This window comes from Saccopteryx bilineata, chromosome 10 (assembly GCF_036850765.1).
Source record: "Saccopteryx bilineata isolate mSacBil1 chromosome 10, mSacBil1_pri_phased_curated, whole genome shotgun sequence".
Classification (NCBI taxonomy): Eukaryota; Metazoa; Chordata; class Mammalia; order Chiroptera; family Emballonuridae; genus Saccopteryx; species Saccopteryx bilineata.
In genome coordinates, this window is record NC_089499.1 from 76,950,836 (window position 1) to 76,963,925 (window position 13,090).

General features: G+C 41.7%; 1 protein-coding gene and 1 non-coding gene across 21 annotated transcripts in view; one reads left to right on the forward strand and one right to left on the reverse strand.

Moving 5' to 3' along the window:
* CADPS (calcium dependent secretion activator) overlaps positions 1-13,090 on the forward strand; it is a 589,311-nt gene that overhangs the window by 562,608 nt on the left and 13,613 nt on the right. The gene's annotated exons all lie outside the window — the stretch shown is intronic.
* Positions 1,560-1,693, reverse strand: LOC136314842 (small nucleolar RNA SNORA42/SNORA80 family). Its single transcript, XR_010727418.1, has one exon. It is a non-coding gene; the product is annotated as a small nucleolar RNA SNORA42/SNORA80 family (small nucleolar RNA).

Genomic DNA, 13,090 nt, shown 5'->3' on the forward strand with positions numbered 1-13,090 from the left:
ATGCTACCAATAGTAACACAGGACCTCTCTAGTGCCATGATGGGTGGCAAATGTCCTGCACTGCGAGGACAGCCCCCACAGCAAAGCATTCTCTGGCCCCAATGACAGTAGTGCTGAGGTTCATGAATCCTGATTTAGGGGATAAAAAAAACACTGAAAGATGTTTATTTTTATTATTTCTGTTAATACTCTTCTTATATGGTGTCCTGCAATACAATGTCATGACTTTATTTATTTACTTAGCAACAGTTGAAGAGAGGGGAGAAGGTACTATTATTTCCACTTTTAAGATAAGAACCTAAGATTCAGAAGAGCTTGCCCAGGACTTCAGGGACCCCAGGGGCCCCGTCTTCTGAAACTGTGGTTGTTCCCATTCCTCTCCCTGAGAACAGTGATATTGTCTGCCTTATTCACCATTGCATCCCCAGTGTCTGGCATATGTAAGCCCTCAATTATTATTTGTTAAACGGGTATTGATGAATTCTTAGCCTCTTTATAGTATATTGCGTACCTTGTCAAGGACATTTTCTATTTCTAATTCTAACTCAAAAATAGTAATTGAGCCTGACCTGTGGTGGCGCAGTGGATAAAGCATCGACCTGGAAATGCTGAGGTTGCCGGTTCGAAACCCTGGGCTTGCCTGGTCAAGGCACATATGGGAGTTGATGCTTCCAGCTCCTCCCCCTTCTCTTTCTCTGTTTCTCTCTCTCCCCCTCTCTCTCTCCTCTCTAAAAATGAATAAATAAAATAAAAAAAATAGTAATTGAGGACTTTGAATATTATTCACTATGAATTACTATAGTTGTCACCTAATTTTTTTGGAAGCCTTGACTATAGAATGTTCTGATTAATTTAATAGTGAGTGAATTGTTTGGCCCATTTTTGGTTAATTTGAAGATTTATTGGAAAACCATTCCTGTTTCAACTCCTCTTTTTGAAACAACTTCTAAAATGTTTTAGTTCTAATTTCTGCCTCACTGAGCACATTAAACAGAATATAATTCTCTGGGTCAAGATCGTTCAATTCTCTGGCTGTCCCTCCTTCAGCCCAGTGTCACCACCTAGACCAGCCCCATGTCACCACCTAGACCAGCCCCATGTCACCACCTAGACCAGCCCAGTGTCACCACCTAGACCAGCCCCGTGTCACCACCTAGACCAGCCCCGTGTCACCATCTAGACACTGAGATGTGAAGAGTACGTTCCCAGGATCGCCCCACTGCGAACTCCCCACACTCAAATGTGGGCTCTTGCCGCCACACTTGTGCTTCTAGAAGATGGGGCTGGGATGCTTATTAGCCCAAAGACATTTTGAAAGCTGCTCTTCTAATTTGATCCCAAAGAGGACTTTTGGGAAGAGGAAAAAGGGAACTTTTTCTAAAAGGCAAATGCAAATAAGAAAAGATTACAGTTAATTGGGAGTTTTAATAAATGGACATTTTATAACTGTAACAATGATAACTTAAATTTCTTTTATGCATATTTTCCTGAACTGTACATTGGAGACAATAGCATTATCTTGTTAAAGATATTATGTCTTTTATATTCTTTTTTCCCCCCACTGTGTAGCCCACTTCAGTGCCAGCAGCCTATGGGCAGAGGCCAGGCAGTGGTTCAGGGCCACGGTTTGCTCTGGCATGGGGCACTATGAGCGACCCAGGGGGACGGAGTCTTTTATACTCTTAACAGTCTCAGATGGTAGGTACTTAATGATTCTCATTTTTGAGCTGTGGAGGCTGATAAGAGCCAATATTTATTAGGTATTAGCTATGTACCAGATACTGTTCTAGGCACTTAAATGTAATAATTTGTGTAATTGTCATTACTTTCTGTGAGTCAGGTTTTTACAGAGAAAGATGTTGGGCCACAGACAGATAAATTAACCACTAAGTTCAAAAACCTGGGAAGTGATCAATTCCAAATCAAACCCTTTTCTTTCTGAGGCAGAGCAGATACATAACCACAATGTGTTAGGGAAAAAACCTACACTGTTCACATATGTGCCCCTAAACTCCTACTCCACTGAGGGGTTTACTGTGACAGAAGTCACCATTGCCTACATGGCAATTCCATGGAAATATACAAGACAGAAATTGCAATTTCATGACCCCTGGTAGAAAGTGATTGATTAGTCACAGCTCATCCACTAACAATTTTGGGAGTTGAATAGCTAATCAGACAGACTCCTTAAGGAAAATTCAGCCATGCCAGGGCAGGCCTACTCCTTAGTTTGAGGACATTTTCACTGGGCTCAAGTTCCAGGAACAGCAGCAGAACCTAGACCTAAAGGTGGAAAATCCCGGGAAATGCAACTGCCCCCAAGTCAGGGTAAAACCCCCTCCTCAGCAGAGAGAGGCCACAGCACAGTGGGGAAGCTTGCATTTCATGTGTGCTGCAAAAGCCCCTTCTACCTAGGCCCAGCTGAGGGGTGGGTTTCAGCTTTCAGTCTATATCTCCCTCTGCATTCTGTCTGGGATCACTTATACCATAAGAATAAAGTTTTGTGGCTTATTGGTGGGGAGAGGGGTGATGGTAACACAATATCATTACATCCCAGACAGTTGATAAATGGTTTAGGGTAGCAGCTTAAGTTCCTTAAACAGCTTGACACGGTGGTATTATTTAATAGCAGTGCTCAGGGTTCTCCTCCGAGGCCCTGTTGACGCCTTTAACCTACTCACATAGCTAAGTTTTCAACAGCACTATGAGGTTTCACAGATTGGCGCCCTTTACAGGAGGGGAAAGTAGTCCAAAATTACAGAGTAGCATGGTTATACAACCTGTGCATAATACAAATGTAGTTGCAACTAAATCATTGCGCGGTCATTATCCAATAATGCCTGAGGTGTCAGCAATGTGAAAATTTGTGATCAGGTATCACCAAAGCCTTGATTTATTTCCAGCCGACGCTTACAATAAGTGATGTGACAAGGTGATGAAAGAGGAAAGATAGGAGGGAAGGAAGGAAGAATAAAAGGAGAGAGGGAACGATGAAATAGAGAGAAAAAGAGTTGAGTTGTTTTTTCTCTTAAAGCTTTAGAGAGCTTACCAGATAGACCTTCAGCTGTTCACCAACCCTTGAAAGTGGCAAAACCCTTGGCCTGTGGAAAGTGGTCTCTATGCATTGTTTCTAAAGAGTTTGTTTATTCAAAATATGTCTGCTTTTGGCACTCAATTTCCTGAGTAGGGGCTCAGATCAGTAGCCAAGCCAGCACTGTGTACCCTTTAGTGAAGCCTGTTCCTGCCTGTGGTTTCGGAACTCATAAAATAGTGGTGACCCCACACAGGGGACATGGATGAGTACGTGATGGAATTCTTTTAAAGGCTCCCCACTTGGCTCACAGAACTACAGAAATGGAGGTCTGTTTGCATTTGTTGGTGCGCATTAGAAATAAATTTGGGCATTCAGCTTAAAGAACTCACTAACGGCAAGATGCACAAAGAAATGCTGTTATGTTTTTATCCATCTTTGTAAGTTTGGCTGGGCAAGAAGGTTTATCAAAAGAAATATGTAAATAGCACAGCCTGCTATACAAAGGAAAAGAGAATAAAATTAATCCAAGACATCCGTGGCATAATACTATTTTCTTCCCTCAGCTTTTCTTTTTATTCCTTAAGACACGTCACCTTGCAGTCCCAACACAAACAATAGCCCACTCAAAAAACAAACACAAAACCAAAACCCAGACCCAAGGCAACCCTCGGCCCCAGGAAAGAACTCCAAACGGGTCTTCAGCCTCACTCACAGTATTGTTATTAAATCTAACATGATCATAGCCAAGTCATCAGCTTGGGCAATATTCCCCTCTCCCCTCCTTTTATTTTTGGGAGAAAGGGGGAAGTATTGGGAGGGTCGGAGAAACCAAGCCAATCAAAGTTAAATAAAGTCTCTTTCTAGCAAGACTACTGTCTATAACATGTTGTTCCTTATAGAAAGTGGGATATGGTGGCATTTGCTTGATTAACTCGCTCGACAAAAGTGACAGCTGCTGTGGTGCACGCGGATAAGCTGCACGGCGCAGTTCCGCCTTTGTACATCTGTCAGCAGAGAGGAAAGAATAAAGAGCGAAAAGAGACAAATTGGTCCCCAAAGACTCTCCATTCAACTTAGGAGGTTTGCCCCATTCAGGCGCTCGCTGTGCGCCTCAAGTACTGAGAGCTTATTCAATTTCATTCACTCTTTTGAATGAACCCACAAGTGTTTAATTTCTTATTCTGTTGCCTAAAAAAAGGGGGGGTGGAGAAGAGCGGGGCAGGAGACTGTAAACAGGGAGCATTCATGGCAGGGTAGGTTGATCCCAGCCGCACGTATGAACTCATGGCTAATTTATGGTTTAACTCTCTGTACTCAGCCTAGCCCCGTCGGAGTGCTTCCCAGAGGACCTGACGCAGCCATCTTCTCTCCTGGCTGGTGGATCCAAAACCATCTGTAGATATGGAGGGTGCCCAGTAAGGTCCACGTATTCTTGTATAAGGACAGTGGTCTGAGGTGCATGCCTTTTCCAGAGATGGGGTGGCAGGCTCCCCAGGATGAGGTTTGGGGAAATGATATGGAGAACATGGGGTTCTTTTCCCCTCCCAGAAAGAGGAAAAAAATAGAGTCACATGCAGTGAGAAGTGGTAAGAGGGGAAGATGGTTTCCAGAGATTAAAAATAAAGCAAGAGGCAAGGACGTCGTTGGGAGGCAGATCCCAGCTGTACACGGGGAAAGCACACATGAACTGTTAAAAGGCAGCACTTTGTCTTTCTTTTTCTCAAACCTGGGAGCCCCAGGCATCAGAACCCGTTTTCCTGCCTCCTTTAAAGGGTGGTCACTGTGCACCCCCAAATGTCTCCTGCAGGAGTTTGAAAATCCTGCGCCAGTCCCAGTGCTACCTGCTCTGCCCAGACGGCCACGTTCCACCTTTCTCCCGCCTGCACGCCACCCACTTTCTCTGCTGAAACCCAGCATTCCCTTCCAGCTCCTGGGCCAGCATCTGAATATCATCCCTGCATCCAAGACTTCTTTGTTGACTGCTTTTTGGAAACCACTCATTGCCATCTCTGGCTCCTAAAATTATTATGAAAAATTCCCCATAGAGCCCAGGTTGACCATGTTGACATAGATTTGATATTCAGGTGCTTAGAGGACTTTTTAATTTTTAATTAGACTCAGTTATACTTATTGGCTTTTGTTGCCTTGGAATTCGGGAGCTCTGGACAGTGCCTGCTGGATGGTATATTCATGTCCTTTCATCATCTGCTTGGAAACTAGCTAGGTGGTTTGACCTAAAGCATTTGCCTATTTACCTGAATGTTTTCCACATAGTAACATGGAAACTATGTGAATGCACGTATCATGTTTGTTTTTATTTTATTTATTTGTTTGTTTACTTATTTATTTATTTTAATAAGGGTTATAATTAAAACAACCTCAGCCAGGAAAACCACTCCCTGAGGTCACGTGAATTTTCTTGCATAAGAACTTGAACTTTAACTCATAAAACTCTTATGATTCATGACCAAAGGAAGTTTAATATGTGCAAATTATAAAATTAGCCCTAATGTAATTAACCAACCCTGTTTTAAAAAAGACAGAGTTGGCACTCCACCTTGTCTTTTCGTTCTGTACATGCATTACCATCCTTATTTTAGAGTATGATTTCTATAATCATTTCTATTTGGCATGCAAATTTCTCATTCAGTTGCTTACGTCAATCTGCTTGCGAATTAATGTAGTTAACTCTGAAGGCAGTTCGTGTACCTAAGAAGCAGTCGGGATGGGCAGATGCTGCTCATGAATAATCTGAGTTCAGCTCATAGAATGAATCCTTTTCCTACCTCTGAGGTCCTTGAATGCATATCAGAGAATAGTTTTCAGATAAATTATTCACACTCCTCTCCTGGATAATAGGTGGTAGGATGTGACACCAAAACTAGAATTTTGTGCTCAATATAATTAAGTTTAAAGTGACTGAGATGACTTGAAAGTGTGAATTTGGATTGTAACTATGCATTTTCTCAAAACAGTAGGTTCCATTGAGAGGACAGAGGCTAAAAACATGGGGGTCCATTTTCTCAATGCACAGGGAGGCCTGGGACTAAATCCCCAACATGTCCAGAGAAAAATAGGCCCCAGGAAAAGGTATTGTTAACCATGGTCACTTTGTTAATTCCCAAACTGCACACCTGCCCTGGGCGGCCCAGGTGGCAAACAAGGCCTGGTCAGAAGCTGATTGGGGCTTAACACATTGGCCTCATTATTTATATCTCATGGAGAAAGAAAGAATCGACTGAGAAAATTCAGGTACAGAAGAGAGCTGTTTCTTTTCTCTTAAATATCACAGTGCCCCAGCCCACTTGCTGAAAGTTCAGTGTCAGCCTCTAACATTTGCTACAAAAAACCTGTCTATTTAACAGAAGTCACAAACTTGAGGCTGTCCTGATTTGCTGTGATGGGTCCTGCTGATCACCTAGAGGGCATTAGAACAGCTGCTGTTGGGCCCATGTTGCATGGTTTATTCAGGGTTTGACCACTAGTTATATTTTATTCATTACTTAGGCGCTCAGCAGTTTCAGAAGTCAAATGGCACTCAGGCCAGCACAGGTCTACATTGAGTTCCTTCTTTCAGGACAGCGGGGCGTGGGGGCTAATCAAACAGGAGAGAAGGAAAAGGCATACTTTGCTATCTGGGTACCTTAACATCAAGGGTAGAAGGATTTTGCAGGAAATCATGCCTCATTCTTCATTTAACTTAATATTGATAAGGCGTGGAGTTGTAGAAAAAATAACAGTTACTTAAGGAGCCTGTGGGCTTCAGGCTCTCTGGAGAGTCAGAGCAGGAAAAATATAATAAAAATTAAAAGCCAATTTATTACATACGACTTACTACATTTCCCTTTCTCTCTTTTCCAGAGAGAACAAACTCATATAAATATTATATACTATTGAAATGTAAAAGGGGATTCAAAACGTAACTACATCTTGAGGTTGTTAGGCAAATTAGAGTTTAATTCATACAAACTGCTTAGACTAGTGCCTGACACGTAAGTGCTCACTAAATGTTTAGTCATTATTTTTCTTGCTAATTTTTATTTTATTTTTCTCATTATTATTGCTAATTCTTATTAATGTCACTACAGAACTTTTTCCCAAAGTGAATTCAATGGCACCTAAGTACCCTAAGAGAGATTAAATAGGTGGCTCGGGAAATGTGGTTCTTTAGTCAAATACAAAGCAAAGTTAAATGGAATTTTTTTACTGCAGGACTTCTCAGGGCATTTACTGTGTTCATGTCACCCTGTGAGTCTGAGTTACCAGTAGTAACAGACGCAGTACACAGTGTGCCTATGTGTGCTCTCATATACATTCACGGGCCAGCGAAAAGTACAAAGCTGGAAAAGTTTATGCTAGTGTTACTTTTATTTCCTTTTAAAAACTTGTAACCTAATCTGCCTGTAGCCCAACTAACTGATAAAATAGTGAATGCTCCCCAGGAAAGCCTCCGATTTTCCTCCCCCAGAACTTTGGAGCCAGTGGCTAGAGGCTCAAGCAGGGCCGGGACTCTCCCACAGCTGCCCTTTGATGCACACATGCCCTTGGCCTCGTAGAGGGCATTGTTCTGTGTCTTCCTAACGTTTCTGAAAGCGCCCCACAGCCTGAATCCACAAACTCCGGAACCACCTTGGATTCAATAGGTGAAAGGACCTTACTCAAAATTTCAGAACAAGTTATTATCCTGAACAAAGAGAGGAGTAACCTCTCTCTGGGGTTTTCCAGTCCAAGCTTATGTCATTACTTAAATAAATAAAAAGACACAAACTCTTTCAACTGGTTCAGCTGGGCTGGGAGCCCTGCGATAAGAGATCACTGGTGTGAGTTACTATGGTAATTGAGTAGTATCAGCAATAGTTTTGCTCTCATGAGCATTAAAGCACATAATAATAGGCAAACAACGGTGGTTAAAGCAAGCAGGTAGGATTACTATGTTCTTTTGTCAGAAGTATATAATGTCTTGTAGTCAGTTTTAAAGACTTCTCAACCCCCAAATCCACCCCAGTGTCACCTGCTGAGTAATTTTGTAGCTTAATCTCCTGCTCTCAACTCCAAGATCTCTGCTAATTTGAGGCAAATGGGTATTTCTGACATTAAATAGGGCAGCAAGGAAGCTCTGACCTAGAAAACCCACATTCTAAAGCACAGAGAAAAATATTCTTTCAACAATTTTATGAAGGCTCTTTTGAATGATGGGGGGGGGGGGATTGCTTTCACTAAAATGGGAGGTTGCAGCCTCCCAAGGAAGGGTTTTTGCAGAACAAGAAAAAAAGAAAGAAAGAGAAACTTGCAGAGCGTCCTCACTCCCAACTTCCCCCAGAAAACTTGTCACTTCACATTGCCATCCGCTACCCCAACAATAATCACTCCGTGCCTATTGCTAATTGCAAGCACAGCTGAGGCCCAGCGGGGAGCCCTTGCACAGTCTCAGGCCTTTATACGAGACTCAATCTGTTGTATGGCACTTGTTCACACACAAAAAAACTACCAGCAAAGGCAGAAAGAGGCAGAGTCACAGGTTTCTTGTAATCCCTCCACCTCCCCGCTGACAGCCCAGCCCTAGAAGCATTCCTGGTTTTGTCCTCCTCTTTACAAAATCTGAAGTGACCTTAAGCTGCGAGCATGTCAGCTTTTGAATGTCGAGTTGCCGGCTTCTTCAGGTGCATTAAGGAGCAGGAGCGGGGCTGCATCTGGCTTCTGCGTGTCTGTTTGCAGCACCCCTGGGGCGAGCTGTGGCTTCCTGTAACATGTAAAATATGAGTGTGAACTCAGAGTTCATGGCAAGGAACAGGAGGTCATGCCTCCATTCAGTTCTAAGTAAAGAAACTGGGAGTTTGCAGATGTTTGTCTGTATGTGTAATGACACCACCACCCCCCAGCCACCAGGCACCAGAGCGCCGTTTTTGATAAAATGTGCCACAATCAGTGTGCTACTTGCAGATTTATTCATATCAATTTTTGCAATTTATATATTCAGAGACAAGATTGCTATTTCAGCAACTTTATATTGGATGTTGTACATTTGCGTCTAGAGAAGGGAGGAAGACGTGTGGGGCGCGAAGGGTGGGCAGAGAACGAAAAAAAAATTAAGTCTGTTCCTCGGGCCACCAGCTGGGGTGTTGTCAAGGAGACAAAGCATTGGACAGGAGGGTCTGTGTCCCCTTTTTGCCTAGCAGTCACTTCCTGCCCAGGCTTGGGGGTGACGAATCTATTGCCTCTGGCCCAGAAGAAGGCCTGTGATGACCACTGTGAGGAGGGGAGTGAGGTTGGGGATGGTGGGGAAACTCCCCTAGTAGAGGAGGCCTACCTTCCTTGAGGTCAGGAATAGGCAGGCCCGAGAAAATGTTTGGCCTGGGTCTGTATTTGGACCTGGCAGGGAGCGCCCCGCCCTTCCTGTGCACCTTGACACCCTCTAAGATGACAAAGGAATTGACTCTCTTGTGAGATTTCCACTTGCAGAAATTCTGTTCCCTGCCCAAAGCCTCACACTGTATTTTCACAGAAAGAAGACATTGGTGGAGCAAATGCTGAGATAGCCCTCCCCAGCCTGGGGAATAAGTGCTCCTCAGTGGGCAGAGTTAACTGCTGTGCTTGGTGCAAAGATCATTTTGAAGCATTTAAGAAATACATGATTTTTATTAGAATAACTGTCCCATGTAGGAGTAATTTCTCAGCAATGCCTTGCATTACTAGCCTAATTCTACTTAATTGTTTCCTAAAATAAGGGCTTCCTGAACACACATTCCAAACCTTACTAACGCTGTGGTGGTGGGAGTGCTTCTGGGTGTAGAGCCGCTCCCCTTTGGGGCAGAGGACTCGGAGCTGCTTGATCTAATCTGCACGTGGAAAATCAGGGGGTGGGGCTGCTGAGGGGAGTCTTCGCGAAAACGTGACGTGACACGTCACGCAGTGTGAAAAATGCACCCTTTTTGTCGTTTGAACCCACTTCTCTATGAGGATTCTCATTCCTCATCTCTGGGCTTCATTTAATTCTTTTTCACAGATTTAGAAATTTTGGCCCTGTAGCATGTTTTAAATAAACCAAATAAATGACTGAGCAAATGCTACCAGATTTGTTCTTTGTTCTTCAGTCTCCAAATTCGGCCTTGAGAAATTGTCTCAGACCTAGTATTAAATAAAATGCCCATGTTCATCTTACAAAAGAATTGCTTGGCATTTTGTGAAACATGGTTGCATTTCCGGATTAGCATATGTACATTGCTATATAACCAAGCTTTCTCAAGGAAAGTTTCCTTTTCAGTATAAGAAGTGATTTTTCATTTCCTATCTTTTTGTTTTAATTGTGGTAAAATAAACATAAAACTTACCACATTAACCACTTCAAAGTGTATACTTCAGCAGTGTTAAGTACATTCACTCTGCTGTACAACCAGTGTCTAGAACTCTTTCCATCTTGCAAAACTAAAACTCTATCCCGTAAAACAGCTCCCCTCCCCCCCCCCTCCCCAGCCCTTGGCAACTTACCTTTCCAGTTTCTGTGTTTATGAATCTGACTATTCCAGATGCTTCCTAGAAGTGAAGTCATCCAATATCTGCCTTTTGTTCCCTGGCTTATTTTAGTTATTTGCATACTATCCTGAAGGTTCCTCCCGTTGCAGCATATGACAAGATTTTCTTCTTTGTTGAGGCTATTATTCCATTGTATGTATATATCGCTTTTTATTTATCCATTCATCTGTCAGTGGTTCTTAAGCTGTCTCCACTTTTGGGCTATTGTGAATAATACTGCTATGAACATGGATGAGCAAATCTCTCTTTGAGATCCTGCTTTCCTTTTTTTTATGTCTATACTCAAAACTTGATTTCCATCTTTTTATAATAGCACTTACTTAGTTTGTAGAAATGATGGAAGAATGGCATCTGTGCACTTGAGTTGACACAGCACTCACAATTGAAAATTCACATTAATGCCTCTGCTTTAGGCAGATATTAGTCTTTAGAAAACATCAACGAGTTGATTTTTCATTTAGTTTTCTCTTTGAGAGATGGTACACCAGTTCCAGAAATACCTACTAGAAAGTATTAGGAAAGAAAGCCTTTCAGAGACCGTTCCATCTCCTTGCAGGTGATCACGCACCACATTGAGACATGGAGTTGGGCAAGATACAAAGGAATTTATGACTGGTTGGGTTCATACAGTCTGATTGATACAGAGGCAAACAACAGCAAAAACCCACCTCATTTCTAGTCTGGCTTTGGCTAGATTGAATAGCTTATTAAGATTGCTAGCAAGCTAATCAAACCATTTAAAAACATAAAGAATGTATCTTTCAGGGAGAGATTCTTGTGAGCTTAGCTTTGAATTAAACTCTTGCTTGATTTGCTTTCATAAAGGGTCTTTCAGGACTCTGACTTCCCTTATATTTTCCACAGGCAGCTCACGGTCATAGGAATGACTTGGTTAGAAGTCAGACTTGGTTAGAAGCATTAGGTTAGAAGTCCAAGGATGAAGTCACCATTTTGATCATTCATATGAAATCTCAATACTGAAGACAAATCTCTAACCTCCACATTCAGGGTTAGAGATTTAAGACTTGGTATTGAATGGATAACTACTTATTTCTGCAGTTTTTAACTGGTTTGCTGCAAGAATTTTTAAAATATACAATACTTGACTATTTAGTCAGGGATACTGACCTCTTTTCCCTAGAATTGTCAAATTAAAAAAATGACAACTGCCAACACAATAATAGGTATCTGATGTGGCTGAATTAAAATTATACCTATTTTTGTCAAATCAGCAAAAAAAAATTTGTGCCATAGAATTTTGGTAATTACTTTATGTGTGCCATGAGATGAAAAAGGTTGAAAATCACTCACTTATTTGAATAAAATAATATTAAAGTGTTATTTATGCCCTATTAAAGGTTAAAATGATATTGCTCCCAAATGTTTAATTCTATACATATTTCTATAGAATTTTAAACAGTAACCATTTAAATCAAATTTTAAAAAGTAAATTTTTGCTTGCACTATCTCTTCCTTAGAAAAAGAAGCTAAAGGCAAAAGCAGAGCTGAAGACTCTCAGCACCAGGCTGTATATAACTACAGTCTCTGGGGCCGAGGTTTCAACAAGGTGCCCTGACTTCTCTGTCAGTTGGAATACATCAGACTTTCAGGAGACACACTCCAGAGAACCTTGAAGAGCCACAGCACTAAGACAGTTTTGCAAAGACTTCAAAGAAATGGGGTTTTAGGCACTCAAAGAATTACAGATGTTGAGGAAAAATACCCTCAACTGCAAAGAACATTCGGGACAGCCTCGAAGGTCATTCTGATTATCTGTGGCCTCTGAGTTTGGTGTCTGGTTATTTTTGGTGCCTTTGTGCTCTTAGCTGAGCACCCAAAAGCTGTGACTAGGAAATACCCATTTCTAGGTGCAGTTGTTTTGGTAAATCAAATCCTGAATCACAGTACCACTCAAATATGGCAGAAGATTGCATTCTTTTATTTAGAAATGAAATGTAATGGGTGACATTGATCAGTAAGACTACATAGGTTTCAGGTGAACTTCATTTGAACTGTTGATTGCATTGTGTGGCCATTACCCAAAGTCAAATCATTTTATGCCCCTCTTTACTCTGCTCTCGCTACATCCCCCTGGTAATCAGTTCACTTTTGTCTATGTCTATGAGTCTCAGTTTTATATCCCAGCTATGTTTCAAATTACTTAATTCTTAGCTTTTTCTGATTTACTTTTTTCACTTAGCATAATATTCTCAAGGTCCATCCATGTTGTCCAAATGGCAATATATTGTCTTTTCTTATGGCTGAGTAGTATTCCATTGCATATATGTACCACATCTTCTTTATCCAATCCTCTATCAAGAGACACCTTGGTTGTTTTCATGTCTTGGCCACTATGAATAATGCTACAATGAACATGGGAGTGCATGTGTCTGTGTACTAATATTTTCAAGTTTTTCAGATAGATACCCAGTAGAGGGATTGCTGGGTCATATGGTAGTTCTATTCTTAATTGAACTACCATGCTATCTTCCATAATGGCTGTACCAGTTTACATTCCCACCAGCA